This window comes from Leopardus geoffroyi, chromosome C3 (genome assembly GCF_018350155.1).
Source record: "Leopardus geoffroyi isolate Oge1 chromosome C3, O.geoffroyi_Oge1_pat1.0, whole genome shotgun sequence".
NCBI classification, from domain to species: Eukaryota; Metazoa; Chordata; class Mammalia; order Carnivora; family Felidae; genus Leopardus; species Leopardus geoffroyi.
In genome coordinates, this window is record NC_059338.1 from 66270782 (window position 1) to 66285143 (window position 14362).

Here is a 14362-nt window from a genome sequence, read left to right on the forward strand (position 1 = left end):
GAGCCTGTCTCGGATTCTGTGTCTCTGGCTCTTTCTTTCTCTCTCTCCCTCAAAAATAAGTAAACATTTAAAAAACTTAAATTAAAAAAAAAGCGAATATTTAGGCAGGAGGCCAGGCCAAAGGGAGATTTGGATGAAGTGGGGAGAAGCAGGGGGATCTAGGGAGTGTTTTGTCCTTGGAGGACTTGATAACCGAGCACAGGTGGAGAGCAGCCCCGGGATTCTGGCGGGTGCGTGTCCCTCTGTCGCTCGCACCTACAACCAACCACCTGTGACTGTCCCCGCCACCCAGAACTGCCATTTCATCCAGGTCGGGGACCTTCTCTTGTGCCCACATCCGGGTATGTGAGACAACCTTGGTGCATCTGCGCTGCGGGCCGTGCGGTTCTGCAGTCGTGAAAGCCACCAGTAGGTGGCAGCACACGAAAAAGGAGCGGGCCACTTCTTTTTCAAGGACCTGAACAACCATCTCCCCCCCCCCCCCCCCCCCCCCCGCAGCCGTTTGACTCTCTGTGGCCGGTTTCCCCCCAGGGTCCCAATTCCCAGAAAAGACCTCCGTCCCCAGCCTTTCTGAGCTGCCTCCGTGGAGGGTGTGGCTTCCAAGGCCTGGGGCTGCCCAGTGGCTGCGTGGTTACAGCCTCTTTATTTCTGGCTGCCCGTGGTTTTACCAGGCTTGGTTGTCCCCCTTCCCGGCCTTGCACCCTTCCTGGGCATCCGGACCGTGTCCGTGCGAGCCTTCCCGGTCAGGTCAGGGGGCGATGGGCAACGCCCAGGCGGGGAGCCCCTCGCCTGAGTCAGAAGGTGGGTTCGGGTCTAGGCACGGGGGGTTAGGGTGAGAGCCGCCGGAGAGGGCAAGCCTCATTCTGCAAGGCTCAAGGCCTTCCCCGGAAGATGTGAGCGACAGGACTGCCCCCACCTCCCCGGGTAAGGAAAGAGCGGACTTGGTGGTGGCGGGAAGGGGGTTGAGGCAGGTGAACGATGACCTAGTGAGGGACGCAGGAAGCTGAAGGTCAATTTAGGGGACACAGTGCCAGGAGGGAAGGGATTGTAACCACCTCCGTTTTGACCTCAGTCTGTACTTTCTAACTGATTGCGTTCTTCTTTCCAGCTTCTGTCTTAACTCAGGCGAGCACCCGACAGGCCAAGCAACCCCAGGCCAAGCAACCCCATGGGAACCAAAAGTACCCCCGTCGCGCCATGGGGACCGCCCTGAGCAGCAGGAGCCCGCGCGCCTGACCCCAAGGCAACGATCCACCTGACCTTCGCTGCCCACCTGCATGGGCCCACGACCTTTGTCCCACACTCGCCTTACGTGAACCTGGACGTATTTTCAGCACTTTCGAGACGGCCTTTGAGACGCTAGTCCGTTGTCTTCCCAGTGGTGGCCTCATTGGAATAAATTCCTTTCCTGTGTCCCCACCATCCATCTCTCTGCCTTTGACTTTGCGAACGACCAGTGGCCAAACCCGGTGTCCGGGACCCCCAGCCAGGGGCTCTTGCCCCCCGCGCCCTGGCGACAGGAGGAACACAGGCCAGAAGCCAGACCATCTTACCCGACGCTGGGGATTAGTTTCTACGGACTAGTGTAGAGGTCTGCGGCCACATGTGACATCCGGGACTCCGTCCCCTGTTGTTGAGAGCCTTTGTCACCAACGGAATGCTGAGGGAAGGGCTTCACCGTGTAGGAGAAACAGTCAGAGTCCCCATCCCCACTGGTGAACTTCTCTGCCAGACACTCACGGTCTGACCCCTTTCAACCTCTCCTCTCTTGCCCCCACACCTCCTGCTTCTGTTCCTTGCCTCTTCTGACCTCGATCGTCAGAGAGTGGTTCCCAGTTTCAGGAGACTCGTTATCCCCAGACCGCACACGGATCTCCCTCAGCCTCTGATGGATGCCCAAAGCGCCACAATCTCGTTGCATAACCTTATTAATATTACCTTATTACTGTTTAATGTATATGAGATATTTTTTTTTTAATTTTTTTTTTTCAACGTTTATTTATTTTTGGGACAGAGAGAGACAGAGCATGAACGGGGGAGGGGCAGAGAGAGAGGGAGACACAGAATCGGAAACAGGCTCCAGGCTCTGAGCCATCAGCCCAGAGCCTGACGCGGGGCTGGAACTCACGGACCGTGAGATCGTGACCTGGCTGAAGTTGGACGCTTAACCGACTGCGCCACCCAGGCGCCCCTATATGAGATATTTTATCAGCGGTATCGATCTGTTTTTTTTGTGTGTGTGTTAATGCTTCTTGTCAGTTCAATCCAACGAACGCATGACAAAGACCCACTTGGGGGACGGCTGAGCCACCCCGTGACTCAAGTGTGCGTACTCTGGGACGGTGATGCATTCATCTGTCATCAGCCGTTTGCTCCTTAGGTTGGACTGCTGGTGCTCCTGGGTCACCCCTCATTGGTCTTACGTAATAGCCCTGGCCAGGACGGCCCGATGGTGTTTCTGCCGAGAGTCCATCTGCAAACATGCCCGACCTGGTCTCTGCCGCTCTTTGTACGACATGCGCCCCGGCCACCCGCACAGCCTGCGTTTCTCAGGGGCGTTGGTCTGTACCCGGCCACCTGCATCTCCTCTGCTCGTTGCCTCGTGTTAATGGTCAGCTCTATCCAGGAAGCCCGCTTTGGTTGCCCAGATGGTGTTTGCATGTGCCAAGCTCTGTGCTAGACACGGGGGATCCCGAGATGAAGAAATCATGGTCCGGAACCTAAAAGTGCCCTCTGGCTCGGGGACGGGGCAGTGTGGTCAGTGCTGTGATAGAGGTGAGCACCCAGGCCAGCCGGAGGAGCCAGGGGCCCGGAGAAGGTGGCACAGAGGAAGCTGCAGAGGGGAGGATGTTCCAGATAAGGATTCCTGGTGAGAGGAGTTGCCGTTGTAGCGCGTTTGAGCCACTGCTGGTCGCTCAAAGGACAAAGCCAGGAAGTGATCAGAGATGACATCTGACCAGATCAGAAAGGGCCAGGCTGTGGATTTATGGATCTGGTCACTCTAACAACTTCGGGCTTTATCCTGATGACACTGGGTGGCACCCCCACCCCCAGAAGGATTTTAAACAGGGGAGGATGGGATCACACCAACATTTTAAAGACAGCTCTGGGGGCACCTGGGGGGGGCTCAGTTGGTTAAGCGTCTGACTCTTGATCTCAGCTCAGGTCTTGATTTCAGAATCCTGTGAGTTGAAGCCCCGCGTTGGGCTCCACGCTGGGCGTGAAGCCTAAAAAGAGAGATGCCTCCGGCTGGAGCGGGAACAGGAAGTCAGAGGGAATGGGGCAGGAGGCCAGGAGGTAGCCCCGGCCCGAACTCAGCTGACAGTGTTAGGACCGAGGGGGAGATCAGGGAGGGGTCACGACATACCAAGGGGCTCGGGTTGCTCAAGAGTGCTGTCCAGCATCCGCCCTGGCACCTGGACGGATGGCGGTGGTTTGCTAACACAGGAAACTCCAACGGGTATCGGGTTTGGTGGTTTGGACCAGTTGAGTTCAATGTTCCTTGGCATCTTCAGATGGAAACGTCCGGTGGGCAGCTGGCCGTGCAACTCTAGACTGGACAGAAGGGATCGGACTCCCTCACCCTCGAGGGTGGCTAATTTCAAAAAACCAGAAAATGCCAAGTGTTAGCAAGGATTGGAGAGGTTGAGACTTTTGCGCACCATTGGTGGGAATGCGAAACGGTGGAAAGCAGTGTGGCGGGTTCTCAAAAAGTTAAAAATGAAATTATCACACACGGGTGGCTCGGTCGGTTAAGCGACTCTTGATTCTGGCTCTTGATTTCGGCTCAGGTCATGATGTCACCATTCGAGGGATCAAGCCCCACGTCGGGCTCTGCACTGACAGTGCGGAGCCGGCCTGGGGTTCTCTCTCCCTCTCGCTCTGCCCCTCCCCTGCTTGCGCGCGCGCTCTCTCTCTCAAAACTAAATAAACATTTCAAAAAAAAACCCCAGAATTATCATGTGATGCAGCAGTTCCACTGCTGGGTGTTTCTCCCAAGGAATTGAAAACAGGGTCTTGGAAAGATATGCGTACCCTCATCTTCATAGCAGTACTGTTCAAATAGCCTACAAGTGGAAGCAACTCAAGTAGCCATGGACAGACGAACGGATCCAAAAAATGCAGCGTGTCTATTTGTATATGTACACAGCTCAGCCTTGAAAAGGAAGGAAATTCTGCCGCCTGCTACAACATAGATGAACCCGGGGGACATTATGCTGAGTGAAATAAACACGTCACCAAAGGACCAACACTATGTGGTTCCACTTAACATGAGGTGTCAAACTCACAGAGACAGAAATGAGAACAGCGGTTGCCAGGATCTGGGGGAAGGAGGACAGGCAGGGGCCGGCGGGGTTATTGTTCAACAGATACAGAGTTCCAATTTTGCAAGAGGGAAGAGTTCTGGAGACAGATGGCGGTGATGTTTGCACCACAGGGCAAATGCGCTTCATGCCGCTGAAATGTACACTTAAGAAAAACCCGAAAATGGTTCTGACGGTAAATTTAGGTGAAATGTATTTTGCCACACTGAGGGGATAAAAGGCATTTGAGCCATAGATAGGGATTTGGGAATTCTTCGGCCCTACAAGTGGTGACCGAATCTGTGATCTCAGCTGGACAGGGAACGGACAGGACAAGAATCTGTTGCCCGACTGGCAGAGAAACTGATGGAAAGGGGCCTGGGGAGTAGCAGCCAGACTCATAGGAGGGGTGGAGCCTGAGACCTGTTCTCCTGCCCCCACATCCATACACCAGGAAGGAGTGGTGTATGGATGTGGGGGCAGGAGAACAGGTCTCAGGCTCGGAAGCCGCAGAGATGCCAGCGTCGAGGGGGACGCGTGGCCTCCGCGAAGCAGCTGCAGGGGGTGGAACCCAGACTGGGATGGGAGTCTGGGCTATGGGGGCTGAGGGAGCAGAGAAAAGTGCAGCGCCTGGAAACGTGGCTCTCCAGGGAGGGGAGGGAGGTGGTGGCCAGGCAGACACGGCAGCTGCCCTAAGTCGATGACAAGATCACTGGCTTTGCAGCTTCCTCCGATTTCACGCTCACTCAGAATCCTTCTGCATCTATCCCGATTCCAAAGCCCACGTGGACATATGGCCCGCCAGACAGAGCCACTCTGGCTTAAGAAGCCGGCATTCGGGTGGCAACACCACCCTCTCGAGAATGGGATTGGCTCCTGGGAGCTTGCCGGACTCCAAACAGCTCGGACAAGATCAAGGTTGTGGAACCGCCAGGGTCAAGGTGCTGGATTGCAAGGCGGTCTCTGCTGTCTCTCCCAAGCTGCCCTCTCCGTCTGCAGTGCTGTCCGTCTGTCACACGCAACCTCCTCTGAGGCTCACTTCGGGCTTTGCTCCAGAAAGCCTTCCCCTCCAGCCCCAGGCTGGTGACGGGCTTCCCCCCTGCACCCTTTCCGGGGATCCCACACTCCGGAATGTGTGCCGGCCACATGGTGTGTGTGATTTGCTTCTGTCCCCACTGAGCTTGGCCGGCCCCCAACGTCCCGATCCCAGCATACGGTAGGTGCTCCCTGCGCGTGTATCCAACTGATGAGAGAATAGCAAAGAAAGATTGGGCGGAAATCGTCTAGTGGATCGGAGGACGGGAGATCCATCCTTGGAGAGCAGGATTTATTGAACGCCAGGAGGGAGGGTCTTACGGAGAGAAGGACCCTGCCCCAAAGAGCATATGCATGGCGGCTCTTGTTTGAAAGACGAAGGGGAGTTATATTTGGCCTCTGTGCTCTCAAAATTATTTGTTCATACTTGCGGCTGGCACATTGTGCACAATAAATCTTTGTTGACGCGATGAATGAGCCTTTATCACAGAACTTATGATACGATTTTCGAGTTTGTATGTGTGATTCCCGCCCCCCACCCCGGATCGTGAGCTCCTAGAGGTCGGGGGGCTGTGTCTCACTCATGTTTGTTACCAGAATCTCGCCCAGAGCTTTGCACATCGCGGGTACCGCGCGTGTTTATTGGCTGAAAGAGACGAGGACAGAGTGTTCACATCCACCCACACACGGATCCTACCCTCCCCCTTCTCCCCCTTCTCCCCCTCGGTATTATTTTTTCGACAGGAAACCAGGTGAAAAGCCCATTTCTTGTTATTGGCTTTTGATGGGCCTGAACGTTTCCGCAGGCTTCCTAGACACCATGCGCTAACAGCGGCCAACAGGCTTCCACGGCTTCTGAAGAGGTGCTGAGGGATCTGGGAAGACGCCCAAGCAGCATGTGTGTGGTGGGTAGGTGGGGGGTTGGTGGTCGTCGTAAGGCCTGTGACGGGGATGGCGCATAGTGTCTCTCCGATGAGTGGGGCACCGGCTGATAGAAACAGAGCTGTGCACCTGTTGGGGGGGGGGGGCCCGCCGAGAGCCGCATGCTTAACTTACTCAATTCTCCAATGCGTACGTTCATTTCTTTTTTCTTTTTGAAGGTTATTTCTTAATTCCGAGGGAGACAGAGACAGCGTGAGGGAGGGAGGGGCAGAGAGAGAGGGAGGGAGAGAGAATCCCAAGCAGGCTCCACACTGTCAGCACAGAGCCTGATGAGGGGCTTGAACTCATGAAACTGCGAGATCATGACCTGAGACCAAGAGTCGGACGCTTAACCGACTGAGCCCCCCAGGCGTCCTGAGTATATTCATTTTACCAATACGTGCACAAAGGGGAGGCATCCAGTGGGGATCTGGCCCAGGCCCCCCCCGCCCGCCCTCTCGCACAGACCAAACAACTCCCCTGACCCCGTCTCCCACCTTTGTTCTGCCTGCTGGGGAGATGGGCTTGTCTAAGCAGGCATGAGTTTCTCAGGTGAGGTTAAGTGGGAAGATGAGGATTTTAATACGTATTTTTCCCTCCTTAGGGGTGGAACGAGTTTATCGAAGAACAGAAGGCAGGTCCTCAGTGCCAAGGGTGATTTCTTTTCGGAGCTTCTGAATGTTGCTCCAGGGGCAGCCATGGTGGCTGGGAAACTGGGTCAGAGGGAGGGTGGTGGCCCTTCCCACCTGCTCCTTGGCCAGCTCAGCCCACATGGCTTCGTCCTCTTTGGTGACCAGCCTCCAGCCTTCTCACCTTCACCCTCTCCCCACCCTTGGGGACAAGGACTAGTGGCTCATGACTTCAGCACACCTTTTCACGGTCTCCTGGCTTTGCTGGGTGACACCAAACATAGTTTAAGGTCAGCTAGGGAGGGGCGTGCCCTTGGTGGCGGTTGTCTCTTAAAGCTTCCTGCATTTGGCTCCAACTCCACAATCAGGGGTGGGGAAGCCTTAGGCTTTAATGATCTGTAGCCTGATTTCTCTTGGACTAGCCCGACTTCTTTCCTGCTCTCTTCAGAGGCAAGGGGAGGGTTGTTCGAAAGCAGGTTGTGTTTATTCCCAAGGAAAAGAGCTGGCTTCCTCTTCAGCTATTTTTCTGCTCTTTGTTATTGGTAAATTCCAACTCTCCAGCCTCCAGCTAGGCAAATTTACAAGTTATTATTAGCAGCTATGTGGAAACCTCATAGTCGAAATGTTTTCTGATAAAAGAACGTTCTTTGTTAAAAATTATTCTGGCTGCTCTGTGCTCACCCAGCTTATATGTTGTAACTTCACAACTTCAAAAAACAGCCTTTTAGGGGCACCTGGGTGGCTCCGTCAGTTAAGCATCCGACTTTGGCTCAGGTCACGATCTCAAGGGTAGTGAGTTCGAGCCTCGTGTCGGGGCTCTTAATCTGGCACAATTTACTACTTTTTTAAATGCTTATTTACTCTCGAGAGAGGAACAGAGCGGGAGCAGGGGAGGACAGAGAAAGAGGGAGACACAGAATCCGAAGCAGGCTCCAGGCTCCAAGCTGTCAGCACAGAGCCCGACGCGGGGCTCGAATTCACGAACCGTGAGATCACGACCTGAGCCGAAGTCGGATGCTTAACCGACTGAGCCACCCAGGCGCCCCACAACATTAATAGTTATTAATTCCAGGTGGTGGGAATATGGGTTTTAAAGTATTATTTGGACGTTTTTGTAACTTTGCCAGAAAAAAAAGAACCCCTCAAATACACTGCTCTCTTGTCCTCTTCCCGAGGGGACCTTGGTAGGCCAGCTGCTATCTCAGTTCCTGAGCCGTTAGCGGGACCTCACCGTTTCCTCCTGGGCACAAAAGAGATCTCCGTGTTCTGGGCCAGTCCTCCCACCTAACAACCGTGCTTGCCAACCATTCTTGCTGGACCTGGAAGCAAATCACTGGTTCTAAAGATTAAAAAACAAAAGGGAGATATAGTGTCCCAGGGGACCTCTCTGCTGAACTCCACTGACGGCGACTAGTTTTGCTCCCGTGGCTTTGGGCCCGTTCCCAGGCAGAATAAGCCTGCTTATGTCAGAGGCGGACAGACCCTGCGGAAGCTGTCAGGGTGGACTGGACCAAGATGGCACATTGCTCGGCCCGAGGGAGCTCGGACACAGGGCCAAAGTGTTGATTCCAGAGCTTTAAGCTCTAACTAGACTCGGCCACAGCCTCGTTTGCCGTCTGTTAACCACCAAACTGGGCCCGGTGCGCCTCTTGCGTCAGTGTTTCTCAAAGCCCACGGCTGTACCACAGTCACCCGCGGCATCTGTTAAAACAGACTTCTGTGCTCACCCCGGAGTTTCCTGTTCAGTAGGACTAGGCTCCAGCTGGAGAATCTGCATTTCTAATAAGCTCCTAGGTGAAGCTTCTGGTTGGGGTCAACAGGTAGGAAATTGCTGATTTAGGGGCGCCTGGGTGGCTCAGTCGGTTAAGTGTCCAACTTCAGCTCAGGTCATGATCTCGCGGTTCGTGAGTTCGAGCCTCGCATCGGGCTCTGTGCTGACAGCTCGGAGCCTGGAGCCTGCCTCAGATTCTGTGTCTCCCTCTCTCTCTGCCCCTCTCCTGCTCACGCTCTGTCTCTGTCTCTCAAAATAATACATAAATATTAAAAAAATAAATAAATCGAAAGAAAGGAAATCGCTGATTCATAAGGCGTGCCTGCTGGTTTTGTCTTGCCTGTGTCCTGGGGTGAGAGAAAGGCAGGAGGGGAGGACATGTGGGAGTTTTGTACCGTTCTGTGCTCCCAGGAATGCTTATAACCTAAAAGCACACCTTTCTACTACTCTGTGCTCCAAAAGCTGGGGAAGGGGCACATCACTGTGGATCTCAGCCCAGAGAGTATTTTCTCTGGTCTAATGGTGACCCCTGCCCCCTTCTCTGGTTGGAAGTCAACTCGCAATTTGCGTTACTAGGTTGTCGTCAGTCTACTAATGATATTTCTCAAAATTGCACGGTGTAACTGGTGTCTGAGCCCTAGTTCAGGGTATCCCAATCCCATGGCACTTCGTCCCCCTCAAGTTGACCGAGTGTCTGTTGTCATCGATCAATGCCAGCCTTCAGCCCCATGGAGTCTTGGGGGTTCCACAGCAAACCTCCATGCACGGTGGACCCACTAGTTGTACCCAGGAGTTCTCGGGGCTCCAGCTGCCTTCTGATGTGATTGAGTGTTGAGTTATTGGTGACACTAACAGAACTGCTCAGGAAGTGGAAAAATCCTTGATCTGCGTGTCCTGTGTGTTTGGAGACGCGGGACAGCATGGGGGAGGGGAAGAGGCAGTCTTTATGTTCATCGCTGAGAACATTTCCCCCAAACAATCTCCACTTCCAACGTTTAGCACCGGGAGGAAAATTTTAGTGATCTAAAATCTTGACGAGCAGGAGCAGAGGGCAGAGGGCTGGTGATATATCATTGTTTTCTTATATAGCAACGAAACTTGATTTGTGCAGTGGGACTTTATTTTTAGAGCAGTGGAGAATTTCTGCATAGGGTTACCTTTAAATTTTTAGCCTCCTCTGTGAGATAATGATTCCTAATAAACGTATTGTATCCTACGGCTCCTTCTGTTATTCTGAAATTCTCATCTATAGGACAGTTTATTTATTTATTTATTTTTAAATTTTTTTTCAACGTTTTTTATTTATTTTTGGGACAGAGAGAGACAGAGCATGAACGGGGGAGGGGCAGAGAGAGAGGGAGACACAGAATCGGAAACAGGCTCCAGGCTCTGAGCCATCAGCCCAGAGCCTGACGCGGGGCTCGAACTCAGGGACCGTGAGATCGTGACCTGGCTGAAGTCGGACGCTTAACCGACTGCGCCACCCAGGCGCCCCTATAGGACAGTTTAAACAACAACTGTCTTAAAATAGTTCTCGCTTACCTTGCACCCCTGTGGGAGTGTTTTAGAAATCTTTCTGTCCTCACTGATGCTTACACAATCTTTTCTCAGAGTCAGATTGGAGGCTTCATTACCTTCTCTGTACCAGGGCCAATTTCTGTGAGCTACGGAGACCATTTGCGGGCATATCTGGAGGGACAGGGAGATACATTGTAACTCTTTGCCATGGAAAGCAATTTTAAGCCTGTAGTCCCTAGACTAGGCAGTATTTGTTTTAACTGCACCTTGCCATTAGATGGTGGTATAGTAACAGATATAACAATTTGGGGGCTGCGGCCCAGTCTTGGTCTCCTTCTCCACCCATTCAAATAAGCTCAGAGAGGCTATAAGTTGGTCTAGTAGAATCCTCATCAGCCCCAACAGGCTGGATTGGGGCCAGAGACCTCTGTCCTGAGTAGGATTCAATGGAAAGTCAAAGTGGGGTCTGACGTTGTGAACTTAGTCGTGTTACCTCCAGATCTGGAATAATGACCATTTACAGTCTAAGAATGCCTGGTTGGGGTTGGAGGCATTGCTCTGAGACTCCTTACGACAGCTTTGGGCTTCCCTACTTTTCAAAATTCGGATGTCAAAATATATACTTTATCACTACTCCCTGACAAAGCTGTTGCGTATCCGACATTCAAACCAAATGCTCATCTTTCCACTGGAATTTAGTTTCCCCTTCCTCATGGCTGTACTCTCCTTAGTTGATATTTATAAAGCACACAAAGGGGCGTCTGGGGGGCTCGGTCGGTTGAGCGTCTGACACTTGATTAAGGCTCAGGTCGTGATCCCAGGGTCATGGGATCGCGCCCCGCGTCGGGCTCCGTGCTGAGCAGGGAGCCTGCTTGGGATTCCCTCCCTCTATCTCTCTCTCTCCCCCTCTGACCCTTTAACTGAAAAAAATAATAAATAAATAAACAAACAAATAAATAAATAAGTAAATACGAACATATCTAATGTTTGGCAACTTCTTTTCTCTGTAGTATGTGACCAGAAAGGAAGAAACGGTTCCTTTCAGGCTCTGCCCCTCCTCAGTTTCGAGTCCTGCTGCCCTGTGTCTCCCTGTCTTCTGCCGTAAGCAATAAGGTGTCATTGTCAGGGACTCTGTGCTCCGAGAAGACAAGAGAAAACCAGGTCAAGGCGACTTACGTGGAAATTTAAACATTTTTAAGAATGGCACGTTTAGCTTAATTTCTCATATAATTGAGACTCTCTAACGGTATTAGAAGTTAACGGGACTAGGGGCGCCTGGGTGGCGCAGTCGGTTAAGCGTCCGACTTCAGCCAGGTCACAATCTCGCGGTCCGTGAGTTCGAGCCCCGCGTCGGGCTCTGGGCTGATGGCTCAGAGCCTGGAGCCTGTTTCCGATTCTGTGTCTCCCTCTCTCTCTGCCCCTCCCCCGTTCATGCTCTGTCTCTCTCTGTCCCAAAAATAAATAAACGTTGGAAAAAAAAAAAAATTAAAAAAAAAAAAAAAGAAGTTAACGGGACTATACATAGCTGGTAGAACACAAACAAAAAAACCCCATCCAATTAGACCTAGTTTCTGTAAAGATAATAAGTCCAAGAAGAAAACAAATTCTGCAGAAATACGGAAAACGGACCAGATCCGATGCATCAGCGTTTTCCTGCCTTAGCAATCAAGGTGACAGATGGATTCTCCGATGGGCCTCGGGGGTGCGGATCCGCACAGGCCATCCATCCCTATGGTCTTGTCCCCCCAGCACGCTAATGCTCTGTCAGGAACCTGCCAAACCGCTCACTCACTGGGTCACCGCCACAGCCTGTGTCACCGTTTAGTGACAGGCTGTCCTCTGTTCCTCGGCCATTCCAGGGAGCACCATAACTGTCACAGTCAGGAGCTGGCCGTTCATACCCTGAGTCCAGGGCACTCACCACCCTTGTCTCCGTGCTCCCAGCCTGGCCCATCCTCACCACCCTGGGCTAAGATGTCGAGCCAGATGAGCAAACACCCAGGCCGCCTGCGTGTGGAGGGCAGACGCCAAGGCTCACCTGGCCCCGCCATCTCCCAGGAAGCTTCCGCCATCGCAGATGGCTACTGATGCCCGCTCTGTTCCCTCCTCGTGGAGCTGCCTTCACTATCCTAGACTCTGCTGCCTTCAAAGGCCAGAGGGTTGAGCACAGCTAAGGGGCCACAGAGGCCACGTGTGGGGCTGGAGTGGCCGTCCCTGCTTCTGACACCGGCAAAGACCTGTGGGAGCCGAGACTCGTGTAGGCCTGAAAAATGGGGCCACTGTGGGTCCCTCGAGCCCTCCCAGCCTGAGTTCTCACTCTGAGGAGCACACACCCATTCCTCTCCCTCCTCTGTTAGGAAATTACTTTTCCCAGAAAACAGGTGCTTCCTCGGGCCCTGAGAACCCATTGTCCTTCCCTTGGGCTGGTCTTTGGGCCCACTTTCTTTTTTTTTTTTTTTAATATATTTATCATTTTAATTTTTTTTTAATGTTTTATTTTATTTTTGAGACAGAGAGACAGAGCATGAGCGGGGGAGGGTCAGAGAGAGAGGGAGACACAGAATCCGAAGCAGGCTCCGGGCTCTGAGCTGTCAGCACAGAGCCTGACACGGGGCTCGAACTCACAGACGGTGAGAAGTCCTGAGCCGAAGTCGGAAGCTCAACCGACTGAGCCACCCAGGCGCCCCTGGGCCCACTTTCAGGCATGCTCCTGTGTGAGAAGTCTCCGTTCTTCTGCTCTGTTCTTTATCATGGCTCTACCCAGAGTCTTATCTTCCAGCCACGTCACGTGAAGGCTCCAGATATTGGCCATATCGAGCTGTAACATTTATTGCATGATAATTTCATGCAGTGGTATGTTGGTGAGTGTTCAAAAATCAGCTTTGGGTGGGGAAGGGGGAGGAAGATCTGACTGGCAGCATCGGCTCGTTTCCGTAGGGGAAATACTCTGTCCGTGGCCAATTTCCAGCTGCCAGTGTGATATTCCAGAACTTGGGAGCTGGGAACACGTGTACACGGACTCCAGCACACCCGCGAAGGTGAGCCCATCACCACAGCTTGGCCTCTGGTCTTGTCCAAATCCTGACATTTCTGGGGGGCGAGGAGATCAGATAGTAGTTTTTTAGGGTGTAATAATATCTATTGTTGAATATTAAGACTTACAAACTAGGGGCGTCTGGGGGGCTCCATTGGTTGGGCATCCGACTTTGGCTCAGGTCACGATCTCATGGTTGGTGAGATCGAGCCCCGCGTCGGGCTCTGTCCCGACAGAGCAGACCCTGCTTGGGATTCTCTCTCTCCCTCTCTCTCTCTCTCTGCCCCTTCCCTGCTCCTGCTCTCTCTCTCAAAATAAATAAGTTAATTAAAAAAAAAAAGGAACTGCCAGAAGAGTTTCTTCAGTGAACAAAAAAGGAGTTACAAACTATAGCTTATATTCAAAAATGCAAATTTAAAAATATGGAGGGGTTTTCCACACTGTGTAGGATAGGATAAGGGTTTCTGGCCTCAAAATTATGAGAAACTAAAAACAAACTGGGTTCATAGCACCGTTAATAGGTGGAGGTCAACATTGCTTCCGTCTAAGGGCCATGTACTCAGACTCACAGGCTTAGCGGGGCACATCGTATTATTCCCATTCTGTACAGGACAACTTGCAGGTGTTCACACAGGTGCTGGCTGAACAGTATATTCGCTGGAGGCAGGTGGATTGTCACACAGACCATAGGCAGACCTTCAAAGGAAATATCCGGAAACTGGTTTTCACAGCCCCTGAAAACCTTCCTCCATGAAGGGCTATAGAAGGATCAAGAAAAAGGAGAGGGCGCTTTGGGAGGAAAGTTACGATTGTACCGCCCTCCCTGGGGCGGGCTATTAGCTCCTTATCATCACATCTTGCCAGAGAAGATCTACTCGGAGACCTGCATCTGGGGACCTGCTGAGAAAGCTCCAGTGGCCTTAGCAGTGGGAAGAGGCAGAGAAAGAGAAAGCGGGGGCTGCATTTGAGAAAGACGTGCACCCCACGGAGCGCAGGGTCCGGCCTGCGTGGGCCCAGGAGGGAGACGGCAGGCCGGGAGACATTCTAAATTCGATCCAACGGTTGGCCTGAGAGGTGAGGGGATGAGGGAAACGTAGGAGGGAGGTTCTGTGTGGGGAGAGCAGCCCACAGCCTGAGGGTGGCATCGGGT

At 52.7% G+C, this 14362-nt stretch overlaps 1 long non-coding RNA gene across 1 annotated transcript; it reads left to right on the forward strand.

Annotated features, from left to right (window-relative positions):
• The first annotated feature begins 821 nt into the window (after window positions 1–821).
• On the forward strand, window positions 822–1970 carry LOC123586529. Its single transcript, XR_006706853.1, has 2 exons — window positions 822–924; window positions 1109–1970. It is a non-coding gene; the product is annotated as an uncharacterized LOC123586529 (long non-coding RNA).
• Window positions 1971–14362: the final 12392 nt, after the last annotated feature.